Here is a 20,298-nt window from a genome sequence, read left to right on the forward strand (position 1 = left end):
GGAGGGATCAGTGTGTCCCTGTCATCTTTGGGGAGTGTGTTTACACCACAACCTTGCAGCAGGGTGTTCTAATACTACCCTTCTGGAATGTGTTTACGTGAATACTTAGTGCCCAGGAGTGCTTGTATAATTGTAATGCCAGCCCTGTTCTTGCCAAATTAATGTTGTAGACAGTGAACCTGCAAGCAGGCCTCTGCTTTGTAACAGGGTTTGACTTCTGCTCATCTCCTGGTTCTTGCTAACTTGGTTTTATACCTGATTTTTGTTTAGGCCCTAGGCTTTACACAAGGCCCCTTGTAGCAGGCCTCAGGCTCTTTCTTTGTACTACAGGTTTGTACAAAATGTCTGGGAGGTTTTTTATTGGTGGTGATAATGGCTTGGTTTTGTTTCTGGTTATTTTTTTTATTTTATTTTATGTTTTCAGGTGATTTTTCTTTTCCCTTTTAAAAATGAAAAGAAAGTTTCAAAATGAAAAGTCAAAATTAACTGTTTCAATTTATTTTTATTTTTTTCCTTCCTCAGCTGAGACTATTTGCTGAATTTGACCCAGATTCATGAATAATTTCAGCCAACCAAAAAAAAAATGCATTTTGACACAAACTATTCATCCCCCCCCAAAAATCACCCAGCTCTACTATGGAGCCCTATATCTCAGCTTCTGATTAAGATTAAATGACAGCTTGGATTCTTCTGAAAAACTTTTCAGTAGATCATGATCTTTAGCAGAGCACATGACAAAATATTAATAAAGTGAATAACATTGCCTCATGCCCTTTTATTAACTTGCTCTTCAAAGTCAAACCTTTGGAGTCTGACAGATATTTTAGTGATTGAAAGGGGAGATATAGGTTATTACTAGGGTTGGCAGAATTCAAGCTATTTTATAATTGATGGATAATAATGTATGTTTTAAGATTTTTTTTCAATTTTTATCTATTTAAATTTTCCCAGTTGTGCAAAACTATACTTTTTGGCATTTTTTCTATTTTTATTTCAATGTTTACAGTAGTGGGAAATTATGGGGAGGGGCTGATAATGCAGGGTCAGAACTGTTTAATGATAGCTGTGTGACAAGATGGCTGATGTTAGTCTGGTGGGTCCTGGGCTTTTCTTGCCAGGGAGCTAAGATGCCACCCCTTGCCCCTGTTCTTGGGGCATCAGTGGCCCCGCTAGTGGCCCAGGAAGGTTGTAAAGGAGGGGTCTGGGTTTGCTCCTCACTCTGAGCCCCAGCCCCTCTCAACCCCTATGGGTGTTTACCCTCTCCCCCCCCTTCAATGGAGTACCTGCAAGCCTTAGATGCTGGGGAAGGGAGTCTCCCTCCCCTACATGGGGTGGGTCCCCCTTACTTCAGTTCTCTGATTTTTCAAGTATCACAGCACACCTCCAAACTTCAGTCCTCTTCCTCCTCCCCTGTCTGCCTGAAGCGGGGGGAGAGGGGGGGCGGTTATTAGGTTCCTAACAGGGCCTTAATTGACTGCAGGTGCTCCAATTAACCTGCAGCCACCTTCCCTAGTCTACAGGGAACCACGCCTTAATTAGCCTTGAGCTTATATATTTCCCCTCTAGCACTCTCCTACTGCTTCCTGGTCCTCCTGTATCACAGCTGGTATTGAAATTCAAACCTTGAGAGCTTTAGAACTGCCAGAACACAAACTGTCAACATCACATGTCAAAATATACAGAATAAATATCCTTAAAAATTAAACTCTAATATGTTCTCAAGCAGCATTTTTCTGACTTTGCCTCTCTGTAAATATTGAACATCAATGGAAATGTTTGTGCATGGATTATTTTCATGAAACATGAACTCAAGGTATACCAATATTTACCAATAAAAAACTAATACTTCCCAGCCTAGTCATTAAAGATGCTTTTAAAGAGACTGTATTTACAAGTAATATCATAGCAGTATGTGGCATAAATGTAGGCAATAGCCACAAGATCTCTTATTATGCAATGAGTTAAATTATTAAGTTTTGCAAACACCATTGACAGAAAGAGGAAGCAACAATGAAATGAGCAAAGAAAACTGTACATGTAACTACAAAATAGGAAGTGCCAATTGTAAAAGCAAGGTCATGACACAAAAATTTAAGATGAAGGCACAGCACCCAGCGTGTGGTATTTCCAACCCAATACTGTTCCAAATTGACTTGTTTCATTCTTGTACAAAAGATCATTCTCCAGAGGATGACCTAGGCATAACTTTGCCTATTGATATATATGTATGTGTGTGTGTGTTCATGAATGGTGGGGGAAGAGTAGTAAGTATTCAGATACTATGGTGATGGGCAGCAACATAAAACCCTAAAATAGGTACTTCCCTTCAGGGCCAGCATTAGACTCACTGGGGCCCAGGGCAGAAACTAAGTAGTGGGCCCCCACCCCACCTCCTGTACCTGCTCACACACTGGATTTCTGCAACGTTTCTGAAGCTGAAGCCCGAGCCTCTCCCCATAGGGCCCCCTGTGGTGTGGGCCCCCCCGGTCAATTGCTCTGCTTGCTACCCCCAAACACCGGCCCTGTTTCCCTTTGTAATTGTTCATAAATCTTAATGGGACCTGACCATAGGAATAATTCTCACAGAAATGGAAAGAGGCACCTAAGTGTATATTTTGCTGCTTTATTTTTAAGCAAAGGATTTTCTCTGTAGAAATTATGTGAAATTTTGGCCTTTCTGGAGTTAGGGACCGGATCCGCAACTCATGTAAATTTACTCACCTCAATGGAGTTCCACTGATTTACACCAACTGAGGATCTGGCCCTGGCTACCTGACAGCCTCCAGGGAAGGTGAGGGATTTAAATCTCCAGGGTAGATTAATGATCTGATACTAGACTGGCTTTATGCAGCCTAAGTGGAATTCACCTCAGGAGGAGGCAAGTCAGGTTCCAGACCCTCCGCTCCCTTTTGAAAGATTCCTGGGAGGCAGAGCAGCTGTGCCATGCAATCACAACTACACGGGGATCACTGCTAGCCCTGGCTACTCCCGTCTGACCAACCCCAATGTTCAAAAACTCAGGAGAGTGGCTTAGAAGTCATTACATTTAAACTGATAATACACTGGGGAGTGCTTTCTATTTCCTTGCTGATTTCTGAGCCTTTGCACTGCGCTCACATCACACCTGAAAGCTTTTCTCTGCAACCATGAGGCCTAGAAATTTACTTTATTTATTTACTTATTAAAGAAAACAAATTCTCGTGTGTTCCCATGCCTCCAGGAGGTGGGGCTTTAAGAAAACAGCAAACACTCTAAATATTCCAGGGTTTGCTATAAAGTCACAAGAACTGGCAACACTGCTACCCTAGCTGGCACCCGCCACATTTTGGACTGCACAAGCCACAAAGCGTCAGGGGGTTGCAGTCAAACCTTTCATGGCTGTCACCTGCCTGATGGACTGTCTCCCACCAGAGATGAATTCTGCCCTGAGGCCACACTATCTCACACATCTGCACCAGGGAGGTCCTGGAGTCCCACAATGCCATCTAGCTCATACATGAACCAAAGGTGGGGTGGCAGAGACAAAGGACGCCCAAGTCCCTGCCCTGAACTGAACTTTCCTGAGCCCCCCAAAATAAGGCTCTGTTCAAGTTCAGTTCTAGGGATGATGTAAACTCACCGCTGGGGTGCCTCCTTGTGGCTGGGTCTGGGGATCAGGTCTGGCACGCTTTCCTATTGCTTGCATCACAGCCTCTCTATCTCTGGGACTTGGAGAGCTTCATCTTCCTGACAGCCCATTAGATAAGCTGTGCATATGTCATGTCAGGCAGTCTTCCACTCCAAGCCCAGGTCATGTACCCTTTCCCAGTGGCTGGTAGGGGAACCCAGGCCTGCCCACTACTCTGGGTTCCAGCCCAGGAACCCCATGCCTAGCAACCATGGTCTACTTTGGGCTTTGAGCAGGGGGTGGGACTAGATGACCTCCTGAGGTCTCTTCCAACCCTGATCTTCTATGGTTCTACTCAATCTCAGACCCTGTTGCTGTTTCCCTAGGCTCCTTCCTATCTCATTTTGCTATTTCCTGGCCTACCTCTGGGTTTACCAGCCTGAGCTCCCTCCAGTCCCATTGGTTACTCCACCCATCTTGGCTTATTGTCAGACTCTGTAGCCCAGGGCTTATTCTCCCCCTAGAACTCCTCCTTGTCCCTAACCACCTCTTTTATTATCCAGGGAGTGATTGCAACCTTCCTCCCTGCAGCAACTTCCTGGCTTTATAAAAACTCAGCTGGGCTTCATCTTCAGTTTGACTTTATCAGTCAGCGGCCCTCCTACATGTTCAGCCTGTAAAGCTAATTGGCCCATTTTAATCTGGTCAGGACTTGTGTGGGGTGGACACTCCATCACAGATGGGCAAAGTTTCAGCATAGCTCTGCCACCCCTATTTCAAGAACAAATAATTTTATAACAGACACTTTTGTTGCAGTACCACCTAACTCAGCATGAATGCCATGGGAGGTCCTGCACAGTGTCCTGTCCTTACAGACATATTTGCCTTGCCAAGTACTGGATAAAAGAAAATTTGGTGGCATCATCAAAAAATGCAACATCTTAAGCACTAGGAAAGACAGTATCAAGCTCATTTAATTATTCCTGGTTTTCACCTTTCCTATAACAAATTTCTTCACAGGAAAGACAAGTATCAGATTCATATAATGTAATCTAAGTGCACATTATAAAGTAGCGCTATCTTGCCTAACTAGGCCCATCAGCTTCTTTTATCTCGTTACATCAGAATATCTGATGCTCATGTTCATAGCTTTGTAAGGCAATTTATGAAGAATAATAGGCTGTTTTACTGCAACAGTGCAATTGAAATGTAAGCTTTGAGCCTTCACAATGATTCCACCTTAGCAGGAGAGAAAATTAAAGATTGATCATTATAGAGAAAACAATTATAAGACAAATACTAAATGTAGTTATTGATGGTCCTATTACAGATCATTTTAATGTTAAAAAAAAATACAAAGTGAATTGGATCTCTCATAATCGGTTGGTAAAGATCAAATAGACATCTTCTTAAACTGAAATATCAGGATTAACTGATTTTTCCCAGTTTTAGTCATTTAAAAATGGAGTACACCATGTTGATCCATGCAAATTTAGTTTAAAACAAAATAAAAAGGCAAACAAACTCCCTCCAAACACTTGCAATTTTCCATATGGCCGTTTACAGAACTCAACCAAGGAGAACTGTGGGGATGTTAAACATCGATATAAATGTTTAATTTATAAACAGCATTACAGATAAATATCCAACTGCTGGGAATGGCCCACGTTGATTATCACTACAAAAGGTTCCCGCCCCCACCCACTGGTAATAGCTCACCTTACCTGATCACTGTCCTTACAGTGTGTCTGGTAACACCCATTGTTTCATGTTCTCTGTGTATATAAAATCTCCCCACTGTATTTTCCACTGCATGCATCCGATGAAGTGAGCTGTAGCTCACAAAAGCTTATGCTCAAATAAATTGGTTAGTCTCTAAGGGGCCACAAGTCCTCCTTTTCTTTTTGCGGATACAGACTAACACGGCTACTACTCTGAAACAAATAAAACAGTCTTTCTGAGTGTTCATTGCCACATACAATCAAAGTATTCAAACTTATGGGTGCCTGTCTAATACAAACCTGAAGCAATGGAGATTCACCTGTCAATGGTGATAGTTCATTCCACCACTACAGCTTGGAATTAGCACTTGTCAAAAAGATGAGCCACATTTTCAAGATCTCATCATGCAGGTTCTCTCTGAAGACCCATACATTGATCCAGCCTGCATTTGCACCTCGCAGTGTTCTCTCCCACAAGTATTTCCTGCTCTGATTTTCCAAATACACTGTTTGCAGTTGCAGTTGCTGTTGCTGACTTTGGGTGTCCATTCCACACATTTAACATCCATAGTCTTCCTGGTTTTACATATGCCCTCTTGGTTTTCGTTACCATTGAGGTTTGTGGTACTCTGTTCACGACACTCACAGAATTTTACATTGCTGTCAAGACCTCTCTTCAGGTGTTTTTTAATGCATACAACTAGAGCTGGTGGGGAACCAATTTTTTTGTTTTGCAGGAAAATCCACACAATAAAAACAAAATTTCATTCCAAAACAAAGTGGAAACAAAAAATCTCAAAATTTCCCATGACGCAAAATTGAAAAAATTAATTTTGAGTTGATCAAAATATTTTGTTTCAAGAAAATCAAAACACTTTGTTCTGGTTTTGTCTATTTGAAAAGCTATTATATAATATAAAATCTAAAAATTGAAACAAAAAGTCATTTTGAAGTGGAAAACTGAAATATTCTGTTCCAAAAACATCAGAACGAAACATTTTGACCTTATCAAAAACAATTTTCAATTTTTTTTAATTGAAATGTGTTTCTGCAAAACATTTCTCTTTCAGTGAATTGGTATTTTCCAACAGAAAACCCTTCCAACTAGCTCCAGAGACAACCTTCTTTCCTCAATACATCACAGTTAGTATAACCACCCCATGACTGTTACTCTTATTTTCCTTTCTGTATCTTAAATCATGTATGTGTTACGGTGCCCAAAGTCGGGCGTAATAACGATAAAACTTTGTATTACGAAATGTATTTAATATTCTCTTTCAGAACTAATCTCTTCTTATTTGCTGTCTGTTCCTCTAGTGATCTAGTGCATTCTGTTGCTCTGTTTACATCTTGAACTGCTGCTAGACACTGAGGTGGCGATTCAAGATTTGTCCCTCATCTTCTGATCATTTTTTTGCAGTTCCTGACCATAAAGAGGATAAACCCATTTGCCATTTCTCCATAGCCTTATTTTGTACTTTTCCTGCATTAGTTTGCATGAGCCAAAGGGGACAATTTTAGGGTTATGTTCTCCTTCTGATGTGCACGCATAGTTCTCATTTGCATTTAGTAGATCAAGGCCATCATTTTCCCTCTTGGATTCACACTTCAAATGTTCATACTATTTTCATGCTACTTTTCCTCAGCATGTGGTATGACATTCTCCTTGCTGAGGACAGATAAATGAGGGCATTGTTGTGTATGGGAGCTATGTCTACCCCCCTCAATGCAATGAAATATATAAACTTTTTTCACCAAACCTTGCACATTTTAAGGAATTGATATGCCTAGCAGGCGTAGCACATTTTAAACCAATTACTGTAATGGGTCTCAAAACACATATTTGAATATCATCATATTGCATTATTCTCAGAAGCCAGTGTTAATGTACAGAGACTATGAGCACTCTGTACCGACAGCTGCCTTCAGTAACAGAGATGAGACAGGCAAAGCATCTGCCACCTGCCTTTGCCTATTGTTCCCTTCATAGCTGCACACCAATGGACACAACAAATCAATACCTGGTGACATTCCCAGAGGTAGTAACAACAGCAGTGGGCACAATCCTGCCCCAAGCTTCCCAGCACTTGAGGAGAATCATATAGAATTATCAGGGTTAGAAGGGACCTCAGGAGGTCATCTAGTCCAACCCCCTGCTCAAAGCAGGGCCAATCCCCAATTTTTGCCCCAGATCCCTAAATGGCCTCCTCAAGGATTGAACTCACAACCCTGGGTATAGCAGGCCAATGCTTAAACCCCTGAGCTATTTCTCCTCCCCAAATTAAGTATTCCCATGTGCAGGGGGTGGGGAGGGGCTGGATAGAACAGTCTCTGCCGTTCCTCAGGGCAGCGATAGCAATTTGACTGGCCCCTGCAAGGGGTGCATGCGAGTGAAGGGTCCTTGTACGTTGGGTCTGCGCCCAGGTAGAAGGAACCAGCCATAGTCTGACCCTAAAGGTTGAACGTCAAGTACGTGAAGTATGATAAGCCAGCTTTCTTCCATGAGTAGTGATACACTGGAATAGAACAGGACTGGCCTATAGTATGGAGATCTGCTCCATATGGACATACTTTAGTCCCTGTTCAAATAGATTACAGCAATGATTAGGGGTCTGGAACACATGACTTATGAGGAGAGGCTGAGGGAACTGGGATTGTTTAGTCTGCAGAAGAGAAGAATGAGGGGGGATTTGATAGCTGCTTTCAACTACCTGAGAGGTGGTTCCAGAGAGGATGGTTCTAGACTATTCTCAGTGGTAGAAGAGGACAGGACAAGGAGTAATGGTCTCAAGTTGCAGTGGGGGAGGTTTAGGTTGGATATTAGGAAAAACTTTTTCACTAGGAGGGTGGTGAAACACTGGAATGCGTTACCTAGGGAGGTGGTAGAATCTCCTTCCTTAGAAGTCTTTAAGGTCAGGCTTGACAAAGCCCTGGCTGGGATGATTTAATTGGGGATTGGTCCTGCTTTGAGCAGGGGGTTGGACTAGATGACTTCCTGAGGTCCCTTCCAACCCAGATATTCTATGATTCTATGATTCTATGAATACATTAGTGTTTAGTAGTTGAGTGACTGTGTGAAAAGTGACTTAGTTCTCGGCCCTGCATTGCAATAGGCTTTCTTATTCTCTCTCCAGTGTGTTTTGAGTTCCCTGACCTGAGGCGTTCACAAGGCAGGACTGACACTCTTATGACCTCGAGAACTTCTCCCTGCTATAGGGTTCACACTACAGAAATCAATGCCATTCACCCAAAGTGAGAGGGACGATTTTACTGGCTGAAGTTTGATGGATAGTAAGCAGACCTGTGACCACCAAAAATTAGCATATTCAGGCACACGCAAAAAAGAACTCTGCCCCAGTTTTCAGTAACAGGACACAGCAATGTGTTACGACCCCTGAGGAGTCAGTGCCATAGACAACTCGGTTGGCACACAGGGAACAGGCCTTTTTCTGCATCATAAAAAAATGGTGGCAGCAGCATTTCAGTTACGAACGAAGCCTTTCTGACAGCTTCTCTCTTTGCTGCTCATAAGGTGACGGCTTAAGTGAATTAATGTCAGGTGGATTAGCCAGCTGCTGTTCAAAGTGACAGAAAATCATGTTTGTACAGCCTCTTCACACTCTCTCACCATCAGGCTAAAGAACAGCACAAGGGGTACTGGGATTTTCTGAATATGAAACTTACTTCCACAGCAGAAGTTTTTAGCTCTGCAGCTGAGAAGTTCAGTCTGTTGTCTCCACATGCTGCAGTTTCTCGTTATTTAGCATGGGATAACATGATTTACAGGCAGGAGACTCTGACTGGCTGAATATGAAACCATATTCCTGGTTAGTGGCTGGGAGACCATCACCCTAGACCACCTCCCTTAGTGGTCAGAGCACTGGCTAGCCATACTGGCTAGTGGTTAGACAAGAGACCTTGTGAATATTATTCAATGTCCCAGCTCCTCAGTGAGTGTAAATGAGTGTACTTCCATTCACACCAGTTGCAATGGCTCCATACATATTCCACCTTTTGCCATTCTTTGACAAATAAATTATTCCATCAGCTCCATCCTATTTGCCCAGTTGAATATTGGCTAAATAATGGCAATGTTTGGTGAGGACATTATTCATCCAGAGTTTGCTCCACCTCCTACTGAAGACAATGGTGGCTTTCTAGTGACTTCAGTGGGCATTAGATAGGGCTGCATATACTTTTTTTGACCAACTCTTTCTTACAATAACTATCCAGGGGCAGGACATTTACTGGGGATTTGGGAGGAGCTGATCATGTGTGACACAGCCAAAGAAGTCACTTGGTTCCTATTGCTACGTCATTGCTAGAGCTTCACTTACAAATGGTTTGCGTAGGGCGTGGCAAAAGAACTAATGCACTGTGTCTTCGGCAGCTATGCTGAACGTAATACAGGTACCTTGTCTATGACTGCACAAACTCTGACCCAAAGAACTCCTAAGGGGTTACGTTGTGGACTTACAGTTGCTGAAACAGAGCTACTTCTAAGGTACTGAGCCATCCTGGCTGCATGTAGCACTGTTGACAGAGCATAGTTAGTGATCAGAAAGGAAAAAGGAATCCCACCCTCGATCTTTCCTACTGGATGTCACAGCCCAGCCTAGAAGATGAATTGCAGCATATGCACTTAGACTTAGAGCTGGTCAGAAAACTGATTTTCTGTCCCCTGAAAAAATATCAAAATTTTGGAGAAAATGTCCCAAATTGGGAGGAAAAGCCAAAAATTAAAAAAAAAGTTGTGAAACAAAATTCTCAAAATGTATTATTTTTGGTCAATTGAAAGATTTCATTTTGATCAAATTGAAACATTTCATCTTGATTTTGACCGTTTTTTAAAATTTGTTTTATGTAAATTAAATTTAGAAACAAAAAGTCATTTCAAAATGAAAAATAGAAGTGTTTTGTTTAGAAAATGTCAAAACAGGATGTTTGACATTTTCAGGCTGGTTTTTCCATTTTAAAAAAAAAAAATTTCCCCAGAAATGATACATATTTTGCACAAGATTTGTTCGTTGGTCAAAAGTGGCCTTTCAAAATTCAGGTTTTTGGAGAAAACAATTTCAATATTACTGTCATTTTCAATTTTTCCAGTCAAATTTCCTGCTACATTTGTATTAATATTTTACTAAAATATGTATTTAAATAATTATCAGTATTTTTTAACTAAAAACTTAGTTTTCAGTAAATGAAAAAAAATTGATTTAAAAAAGATATTTAGATAAAAACATCAATACAAAGTCATAGAATATTCCCCACCCCCAGAAAAAAAAATCCTTTTCAAACTGAAATTTTAAATTTCAAAATTGTCTACAAAATCATATTCCTCTTTTTTGATCAGTTCTCATCAGCACCTAACAGATGCAATCCATAATTACACAGTATTGGACCATAAATAACTAGGGGTGAAATCCTGGCAAAACTCCCATTGAATTTCATTCAGTGGAGCCGGGATTTGACCCTAGATGACACAGCCGAAAGATTGATCTAAATACTCCAATAGGATGTTCAGGGCTGTACTATTTCAACCTTCTTTACAATCCAAACAAACTACCATTCATTTAATTATTAACTTTGCTTTCTTCCATACCCAGCCTTTAATAAGGACACAGTGTAGCTTATGGGAGTCAACATTAACTCTGCAAAGCTCTGGGAGAATAACTATCCAACAGCAACAAACTAGCATTCTCCACTCAGGCCTATGCGTTAAATAGCATTTTATTTGACCCAGAGGAGTGCTGTATCATATTATTCCAGTGACGTTTTCTAGCTTGTCCAATAATATGTCACACAGCATTAAACATCTCTTTTTATGCACAAACTAAACTCTGCTATTTAGAGGGCAGTTCAGGCAATGATTGGTTCAAGAAAATAGAAATAAATAATGGAAAGCCCTCCGAAAGGACATCCCTTTCACTATGTTGTGTCAGTCTCTATAAGAAAATAGATGAAATCAAAAATGATGCCAACAGATTGAGGGACGTGATCGTTCCCCTCTATTCGACATTGGTGAGGCCTCATCTGGAGTACTGTGTCCAGTTTTGGGCCCACACGACAAGAAGGATGTGAAAATATTGGAAAGAGTCCAGCGGAGGGCAACAAAAATTATTAGGGGACTGGAACACATGACTTATGAGGAGAGGCTGAGGGAACTGGGATTGTTTAGCCTGCGGAAGAGAAGAGTGAGGGGGGATTTGATAGCTGCTTTCAACTACCTGAAAAGGGGTTCCAAAGAGGATGGATCTAGACTGTTCTCAGTGGTAGCTGATGACAGAACAAGGAGTAATGGTCTCAAGTTGCAGTGGGGGAGGTTTAGGTTGGATATTAGGAAAAACATTTTCACTAGGAGGGTGGTGAAACACTGGAATGCGTTACCTAGGGAGGTGGTGGAATCTCCTTCCTTGGATATTTTTAAGATTAGGCTTGACAAAGCCCTAGCTAGGATGATTTAGTTGGGGATTGGTCCTGCTTTGAGCAGGGGGTTGGACTAGATGACCTCCTGAGGTCCCTTCCAACCCTGATATTCTATGATTCTATGAAAAAAGGAAAACCTAGAAGTTTTAGAGACCCATGTGCCAGTAATGCATCCTGTCCTGGGGGTGTGATATGTATGTCCTATGCACTTCAGGGAAGACAGAAATCCCACATAAAGAGGTATGGTCAGGCCTAAAGCAGAGATAGGAGAACTTCATCATGCCCAGAGAAGTATCCAAGTTCTATCACTTTATCCAAACCCCTTTAGATGAGAAATCCATCTGGAAATTTCACAAGGCTATGTTCCTGCATGAAAAAAATCCATAAATTCATAGATTTTTAAGGCCAGAAGGGACCACTGTGATCATATAATCTGACCTCCTGGGTAATACAGGCTGTAGGACTTCCCTGAATTTATTAGAGCATATCTTTTAGAAAAACATCCAGTCCAGCATTGCTTTAAAATGCTCTTTTCTGAAATGTTCCCCCTTTTCATTCTCTTTAATTCCTCTCACTAAAGAACCACAGTCCTCTCAAATTCCCAACTTCATGAACACACACCAATAATATCTTTGACATAGGAAACTTTTGCACTTTTAAAATTGGACACAGAATTATCCCCTGCTTCAATAAGAGGATTTTTATGCCCTAGGAAACGATTTTCCTGGCATTTTCTCTTGTCTATCTTTTCCCCCTCTTGGTTCAGGGACATTTTCCCTTTAGTTTTGGTTCCAATTTACAGAAAATCTACTCCACGCTGAGATTTAAGACGCTGCAAATGTTTTCTATCTGTAAATACACTTTTTTCAGACACAGATGGAAAGTAGATTATTAAATTATGTGGCTTCTTAAGACACTAGAAAAACCCAATATACAAGATCAGATATTAATCACAAGGGGAAATAAAAATCAGGACTATAACCTGAGGTCAGTGTGTGAAAGAGGAAAAAAAAAAACCACTGTTGTGAAAACATCAGAACAATGAACAGCATCCCCTATGAAATAGGGCCCTTTCTCTCCTAACCCTAGCAAGCATTTCTCGTTAGGGAGAAGACATTTGATTTATAAAAGGTAAACATGATCCAATATGTCACCTTCAGCTCAGCCTGCAATGCAAATGATGTGCCTCCATGTAAAGGCTGAAAGCTTCTGAGACAGTTCAGCATAAAGAACCATAAATATTTCATGACACTTTCAGCCTATTAAGTCGTACGTGCCAAACTCTAGAATCAACAGGATTGACGGGGCTAGTGCCACTTGGCACCAAGTGTCAAAAGACTAGGAAAAAATACCCCCTTTAATAGAATCAGGGGGTCAATGTTCAACACACTTTTTTTTCTGGGGAAAGGAATGATTTCAGAGCAATTACCCCGCAGCTGTCACAGTCTAAAGGTCAGGTTTGACCCTTGACTATTTTTTAATGCATTTACCTGGGCTACCAGCCAGGCTGAAGTTTGCAGTAACCAACATTTAGCTATTTTTGAACACTTGGGGCATGGAGGGGGGAGAGGGTCAGCTGCAAAGCATTGCGCTGCTTAAATGGACGACTGCTGTAATCACCCCAGAAACAGCTTGTCCCCATATCTTCAAAATCTGGACTTTGCTTTGATACAAGAATATTAAAATGATACATAGGGACACAGAGGTCATGAGAAAAATCAAAATCAGACCTATAGAGGACTTAGGTATAGCAAATAAAACAAAACCACTAGGGAAAACATCATAATTTCCCTAGGCCCAGGGTAACATCTTCAAAAGCACCTAAATGACTTAAGAGCCTAAGTTCCATTTTCAAAAGTGACTTAGGCAATTCATGCCCAGATCCTCAAAGGTATTTAGGTGCCTAACCACCATGGAAAGTCAATGGGACTTGGGTCCTTCTGCTACCAGGTCATGATGCAAACCCCCCTGAAATCAATGGCAGTCTTCAATATCCACCCACTCCCATAGTAATTGGTTTATGGGACCTGATATTTCCCAATGGCCTTGACCTTGTCTCTTTTTGCTCATGCACACCCCTGTGCATTCACACACACTTTTCAGGCACAAATGTTTGCATAAACAGGTGACAGGTTTGGTGCCCCTAAACCTGATCACCTATATGCCAAAGCACAAGTGCCCCAAAACTACAAACAGGGAGTCTGCATGTTCAAAGCTACCACTTCCTGAGCCTCAGACCCCAAACATCATGGCACACTCCATAGCTAATCAAAATCCTCTCCCAGTTGGCATGTATAGAATGGCATTGCTATTTAATGAAAAGCAAACCCCAGACACATTCTTTAGCTCAGTAGTTCTACCTGCATCCAACTCAAATGCCTTTTTAATGGACCACATTCCCTTCTAGTGAGTCACCATTGCAGCAAAATGTCTCAGTTTTTATCAGCTTTCTGGAGTGAGGAATCTGTAACACTCCATGAATCCTTTAGCGCTCCAAAGAATGCTGTAACAGCACAATACTTCAAACACATTCAAGGTTTTGTAGCCTAAGAACAAGGAGGTGACAGTCACTCCATTCACAGCTGTAGTTTGTAAAGGCATATTATACAGAACAGTTCATCTACTTAACAAGCCCTGGGTATTAAGACAGCTGGTTTTTTTCCCATTGCATACCTGACTACATACCCTTTCCATTCACTAACAAGCAAACAAGAGGAAGACTATAAACAAAATGAAAGTCACACTATTGAACCAGCAGAAAATTTAAAGTTTTGCAAGTTCAGGATTGGTTCAACAACATAAAAAAACCAAACAAACTAAAAATTCATTCACTGAACATTTGTCTGAATAAATTATCCAACAAATACCATTCAACTAGCAATCAAGTTGGGTGAATACTTTAAACAAAATCAAATAATTCAATTAATGGCAAAATGTGGCAAATATCCAGGGCCTGATTCACCTCTGATTCATGCCAGTTTTATGTCATGTGACAGGGTCAGGCCAGATGGCTACAGGAGATTGATAGAAGGTAGATATATTAGCCCCAGATTAAGCAGATCCCTTTTCCCTGAGTAAAATAATGGGCTGTTCCAGTACAATCAGGAACCAATTGCTGGAACCAATTAAGGCAGGCTAATTAGGACACCTGGAGCCAATTAAGAAGCTACCAGAATCAATTAGGACAGACAGGCTAATCAGGGCACCTGGTTTTAAAAAGGAGTTCACTTCAGTTAGTGAGGTGCGTGCGAGGAACTGGGAGCAAGAGGCGCGCAAGAAGCTGGGAGTGAGAAGGCATACTGCTGGAGAACTGAGGAGTATAAGTGTTATCAGACATCAGGAGGAAGGTCCGGTGGTGAGGATGAAGAAGGTGTTGGGAGGAGGCCATAGGGAAGTAGCCGAGGGAGTTGTAGCTGTCGCACAGCTGTTACAGGAGACACTATAGACAGCTGCAATCCACAGGGCCCTGGGCTGGAACCCAGAGTAGAGGGTGGGGCCAGGTTCCCTCCATTCCCCCAACTCCCTATTTGATATAAGAGGATTTGATCTGGACTGTGGATCTCACCAGAGGGGAAGGTCTCTGGTCTGTCTCCCAACCCATTAGGTGGGCCAGCAGAGACTGCGGGGATTGTTCTCCTCCTTTTCCCCATGCTGGCCAGTGATGAGGTTAACCAAGTGAACGGCAGGTTTGTGCCACTAACAAAAGGAGCCAAACTGAGGACTGCCATAAACCTCTGAGGCGAGCAAATCCACCAGAAAGTGCAGAACCAACCAAGGCAGAGGAGGAACTTTGTCACAGTCAGCATAATTCCCTTGGCATCTGGAGTTGCCAGCAGAAAACAAGAGTATCACTGAGCAGAATCAGGCCCAGCAGACACTGAAAGATAAGCAGCAAGCTCTACTCATCCATCACCCAGTGGTCCTAATGAAATACAATGATACAAAAGCAACCCTCACCAAAGGCTCCTAAGCAAACTAAGCAGTCATGAGATAAGAGGGAAGGTCCTCTCAGGGATCAGTAACTGGTTAAGAGATAGGAAACAAATGATAGGAAAAAAAGATCAGTTTTGAGAATGGGGAGAGTTAAATAGTGGGGACCTCCAAGGATCTGTACTGGGACCTGTGCCGTTCAACATATTCACAAATACAGGACAAAGCAGTGAACACTGAGGCAGCAAAACTTGTAGATGATACTAAATTAGTCAAAATAGTTATGTCCAAAGCTGATTACAAAGGGACTTCACAAAACTGGGTAAGTAGGCAAGAAAGCATCAGGTGAAATTCCATGATGATAAGTGCAAAGTAATTCACATTGGAAAACATCATCCCAACTATACATACGCAATGATGGGGTCTAAATTAGTTACCACTCAAGAAAGAGATCTCGGAGCCATTGTGGATATAGTTCTCTGAAAACATCCACTCCGTGTTCAGCAGCCATCAGAAAAGCGAACAGAATGCTACCACTATATAAGTCCATGGTACACCCACATCTGGAATATTACGTGCAGTTCTGGTCACCCCATCTGAAAAAAAGACATATTACAATTGGAAAAGGTACAGCGAAGGCCAACGAAAATTATGAGGGGTATGAAACAACTTCTGTACGAGGAGAGATTAAGAAGGCTGGGATGGTTTATCTTGGAAAAGGGACGACTAAGGGGGGATATGATAGAGGAAAAACCCTTTCACCTGTAAAGGGTTAAGAAGCTAGGATAACCTGCCTGGCACCTGACCAAAATGACCAATGAGGAGACAAGATACTTTCAAAAGCTGGGGGGAGGGAAAAACAAAGGGTCTGTCTGTGTGATGCTTTTGCTGGGGACAGAACAGGAATGGAATCTTAGAACTTAGTAAGTAATCTAGCTAGATATGCATTAGATTATGATTTCTTTAAATGGCTGAGAAAATAAGCTGTGCTGAATAGAATGAATATTCCTGTCTGTGTGTCTTTTAGTAACTTAAGGTTTTGCCTAGAGGGATTCTCTATGTTTTGAATCTAATTACCCTGTAAGGTATTTACCATCCTGATTTTACAGAGGTGATTCTTTTTACTGTTTCTTCTATTAAAATGTTTCTTTTCAAGAACTGAATGCTTTTTTCATTGTTCTAAGATCCAAGGGTTTGGGTCTGTAGTCACCTATGCAAATTGGTGAGGATTTTTACCAAACCTTCCCCAGGAAGTGGGGTGCAAGGGTTGGGAGGATTTTGGGGGGAAAGACATTTCCAAACAACGTTTTCCCAATAAACCCAGATAAACGTTTGGTGGTGGCAGTGGAAGTCCAAGGGCAAAGGGTAAAATAGTTTGTACCTTGGGGAAGTTTTAACCTAAGCTGGTAAAAGTAAGCTTGGGTGGTTTTCATGCAGGTCCCCACATCTGTACCCTAGAGTTCAGAGTGGGGAAGGAACCTTGACACAGTCATCCTGTGGAATTCATTGCCGTGGGATCCTGTAATGGCCAAAAGTATAACTGGGTTCAAAAAAAGACTAGATAAGTTCATGGAGGACAGGTCCATCAACGGCCATTAGCCAAGATGATCAGGGACACAACCCCACACTCCAGGTATCTTTAAACCTTCAACTGCCAGAAGCTGGGACTGGATGATGGGATGGATCACTTGATGATTACCTGTTCTGTTCATTCCCTCTGAAGCATCTGGCATTGGCCACTGTCAGAAGACAGGATACTGGGCTAGATGGACCTTTGGTTTGATCCAGTATAGCTATTCCTGTGTTATGTTCAAAACATGGAGAATAAAATCACTGCATTTTGAGCCCCCTGAACAAGAGCTGGATACAGCCTATGATTACTTTCCAAAAGCATTGCCATGATACTTGTACAGCTTGGAACTGTAATACATTTTGCAAAATGGAAAGGACTTTGTGCACTGAAGCATTTTTGCAAATTCACCCTCCCACCTACAATTTACCATTTTTTCATAATAATCTCTTCAAAGCAATTTTATTAATTCATTTCCCAAAGGAAAATAATTCCAGAAATGCAGCCTCTCACAGTTAACTGTAACTAAAAACCATTTAACAAACTGAACCACAGACACTCAAAGAATATCAACAATAATAATATTCACAAAAAGAAAAGGAGTACTAGTGGCACCTTAGAGGCTAACCAATTTATTTGAGCATAAGCTTTTGTGAGCGACAGCTCACTTCATCGGATGCATACATACCTTTTGTAGCTCACGAAAGCTTATGCTCAAATAAATTGGTTAGCCTCTAAGGTGCCACTAGTACTCCTTTTCTTTTTGCGAATACAGATTAACACGGCTACTATTCTGAAACCAATAATAATATTAAACACTTATATAGCACCTAAAGGCCCAGATCCCAAGTTGCCACTCTAGGGAGGAGAAGGGTTGGTAAAATGGCTTTAAGCCACTTTTGCCCTGCCCCAAGCCTAGTGCTATCTGGCCACCAGGATGGTCCCGGAGGTAAATGAGAGCAGACTCAGGGATTCACTAACTTAATCTATCTGTTGATGGCCCCAATGACTGGAAATCACTGGAACATAGGAATGATCCAACCCCATCTCCTTTCTGATGTCTGGAGGACAGGAAGACTGCAAAGGCAGGTGAGGAATGGCCGGCTGTGAGAAGGTGTACAAGGAGAATGAGAGGGGGCCAGGAGACTGGTGGGCTGGGAGAGGAGAATGTTGGAGTGGGAAGGTAGTAGGCAGACACCGTTATATCTCCTATCCCAGGAATTAGAAAAGGGAAATGGAGTTCCCCACCAACAAACTAACATGGACATTTTTAGCTGAACTTTAAATGATCACACAGAGTTAGGAGTAAAGACTGAAACATTTGGAATTGGGAATTCTAAGAATTCCAAGAAAAAAAGAGACAGAAATTCCCTCTCTGAGCTCTAGCTAGCAACGATGTTCTAGTAACAATAGGAGGTACCAAGTCTTCACCCAGAAATGGATTTTCGGGGTCTTGATGTCCCACTCACATCAGGCTTTGGCTAGTAGGTTTAAGGCCGCTGATACCAAATGGTTGACTACTTTCTAATGTCCTTGGAAGTTTCATTACAGTGTCAAGTGTTATTTTCATTAACTTACAAGAGTAATTTATGTATAACACGAGATCAATAAGTAATGACCAATTGGCACTGCAGGAAGGGAAGCATGGAAGGAGGACAGAACATGTGGCTTAATAGGTGTTCATTCTTGAGACCAGGGATCTGGAAAAAATCCATCTCAAACAGATGCAAGCTTTAGGCACTCCAGGCAAAGCGAGATACTACCAGGGAGCCAGTCTGTGTAAAATAGACACTAATGTTATTCAGAGGGCCTCAAAGGGCCAAAAATCTTGGCGAGCTAGGGGAGTTCCTGCCTCTCTTTAGTTTGGGAGCTCAGACTTAACGGTGGGAAGTTGCTCAGTAGGGTATCTTCAGAGCCTAGTACTTGCCTATGTCACAGGGGTGTTGTGTCGGTGTCTTACACATTTGGGGCTAGATGGTGATCTGAGACACATCGCTGAGCAAGGAGTGGTGTGCAAGCTGCCCTTCCCCCCTTTTCTGGAAGGGGATGACAAGCGGTTGCAGGTTGCTTCTGGCCTATACCATCTGCAAGTTACAACATCCACCAGGCCAGCTCAGCTACTCCCGGCAGCAAAAAGGGAGAGAAACAGGGCTCAACTCATTCTCTACCCGCTCCCCATCCACCTGTGGCATAGGGAGTACCAGCAGTGCCTGCTCACTGCTTCATGCCTACATCCAGGATAAGGGAGGTTTTTACTGTCTCTTACTCCCTTGCAGAGGCTTGTAAAGCACGTCACTGTCTGGTCATGATATTGTAAGCTCTTCAGAGCTGGGCTGCCAAAAAGTTACCACCAGGTGTCTATTTCAGGTTACAAAGGTTTGATGTGAAAACAGGATGTAGCTGATGGTCCTTGAAGTATTGCAGTCAGCAGAGATGATGTTGGAAGTGTACTTCTCTTCTTAGAGCTTTCAGCTCAGGTGCAGTAAAATCAAAAACACAAGAAAATCTCTAGCAGGGCCAGATTCTGCGATACTGACTCAGGGCGAGTGGTGCTTCACTTTGCAAGCAGTTCCACTGAATTCAAATGGGGCGTAGCAAGGACAGAGGTACCTCTCTTTGTGAGCAAGGGTGAGAGCATTCTAGCTCTTTCCTTACTCAGGTCTAAAGATTTGCACTAGGTCAATCATTGGCTTTCCTTTAGAATATATATGCCATCACTTTCCACCTGGATGGGAATACAGAAAAACGAGGTCTGAATTCAGAAAGCAATTTACCCGTACACATAACTGTCTGAGCCCTGGTCTACACTAGGACTTTAGGTCAAATTTAGCAGCGTTAAATAGATGTAAACCTGCACCCGTCCACACAATGAAGCCCTTTATTTCGACTTAAAGGGCTCTTAAAATCGATTTCCTTACTCCACCCCTGACAAGTGGATTAGCGCTTAAATCGACGTTGCCGGCTCGAATTTGGGGTACTGTGGACACAATTCGATGGTATTGGCCTCCGGGAGCTATCCCAGAGTGCTCCATTATGACCGCTCT

Source organism: Lepidochelys olivacea (genome assembly GCF_965140295.1).
Source record: "Lepidochelys olivacea isolate rLepOli2 genome assembly, chromosome: 6".
Taxonomy (NCBI): domain Eukaryota; kingdom Metazoa; phylum Chordata; order Testudines; family Cheloniidae; genus Lepidochelys; species Lepidochelys olivacea.